We start from the raw sequence: 1,634 nt of genomic DNA, 5'->3' as shown, positions 1-1,634 counted from the left end.
ATGTCAGAGGGGTAGTAGATTGGGGGAGGGGGTTATCACTTTGTGAGGGGTATAAATGTCCAACTATTACATTGTTTTGTACACCTGAAACTAAAAAAAAATTAACAGTGGTTAGTTTGTTTCTTTTATAACTATAAAAGATATCATGATATAGGGGTTGGCAAACCATAGCCGTCATGGTCAGTTTTTGTATGGAGCTAAAAATGGTTTTAATTAATTAAATAAATTTTACATCTAAAGTTTTAATTTTTCCAATGATTGGAAAAAATCCAAAAGAAAAAAAATGTTTCATGACATGTAAAAATTATGTGAAATTCAAATTTCAGTATTCATAGTTTTATTGAAATATAGACCTGCCCATTTACATATGTGTTGTCTATGGCTGCTGTCATTATACAAAAGAAGGGTAAGTAGTTGCAACTGAGACTGTATGGTCTGCAAAGTAAAATATATTTGTTATTTGGCCATTTACAGAAAAAAAAGAAAAATTGCCCATTCCTGCCATGATAGAACTAAGGAAAACAAGTTTAAAAAGAGTAAAGAGTAGAGAGTTCAAGGGTATTAGATATATTACTTTGCCCTACTTCCCAATTTTTAAATTTGAAAGTTTATTGTCTAAGAGTCAGTAGAATTAGGCCCTATCTTTTGTTTAGTGATACTATTTAACTAAAAAAGTAAATGCACAGCTAAACTTTGTATGTAACTTTCATGGTTTAATATTCAATAAGAACTTATAACAGGACTCTAGATCGTTATTGTAATCACAACATCCTTCTAAGAAGTATAAAGTTTGTGAAATGGAAAGCCTTTGGTTCTGTAGAGCGTCATAATGAGTTTAGTGCATAAATTTGACCCAGGCATTGTGGAGAGTGGAAGAGCTCTGCAAAAGAAAGGAAGTAAAATTTAGGCAGTTCTAGAGGGAGGGAAGGAGGAAGGGAGAGAGAGAGTGGGAGAAAGGGAGAGAGGGGGGGGAGAGAGAGAGAGAGAGAGAAAAACTAAATGAATGAAAGACTATGAGTACCTTTAGAGGGCTCCTCAAAACATTCCAAAAGTCTGCAAATGACATGAATGCTTGATGCAGGAGATTTCATTGTGAAAACCTGGAAAGGGTGGAGTTTCATATTTGGGGCGAAGCATAGCTGGAATCCAAGAGACAAAGAAAATCAGAGGAATTGGCAGAAAAATTAGGGAAGGCACTGGGATTTCAAAAGCTGCATAACTGAGTAGTTCAAGACAATCTTACCTAGATCTTCAGAGGGAAGAAGGTACAGCTGATATCTGACTTGTATAATCAATAAACATTTGTTGAATGGTGAGCTTGCTCAAGTTACTTAACTTTGTTAAGTCTCATTTCTTCAACTGGTAAATGGAGACAAGAACACTTACTGTTCAGGGCTGATGCGAGGATTGAATGAGATCATTCATATAAAGCTTGTAACCCTGTATCTAGCATGTAGTAGGGTCTCAACCAATGGTTAATATTATTGTTACCATTACTCTTATTTTATCATTCTCAACATGCTGTCAAGCACATAGTAGGCGCTCAAACAGTATTTGTTGTATATAAAATAGAAAAAAATTTTCTCTCATGACAAACGTTAACCCAGTGTGGAATAATGTATACCTTTTAAAAA

The sequence above is a fragment of the Rhinolophus sinicus genome, linkage group LG03 (genome assembly GCF_036562045.2).
Source record: "Rhinolophus sinicus isolate RSC01 linkage group LG03, ASM3656204v1, whole genome shotgun sequence".
Classification (NCBI taxonomy): domain Eukaryota; kingdom Metazoa; phylum Chordata; class Mammalia; order Chiroptera; family Rhinolophidae; genus Rhinolophus; species Rhinolophus sinicus.
The sequence above is the reverse complement of the archived record's forward strand: the minus strand, read 5'-3'. Positions refer to the sequence as shown.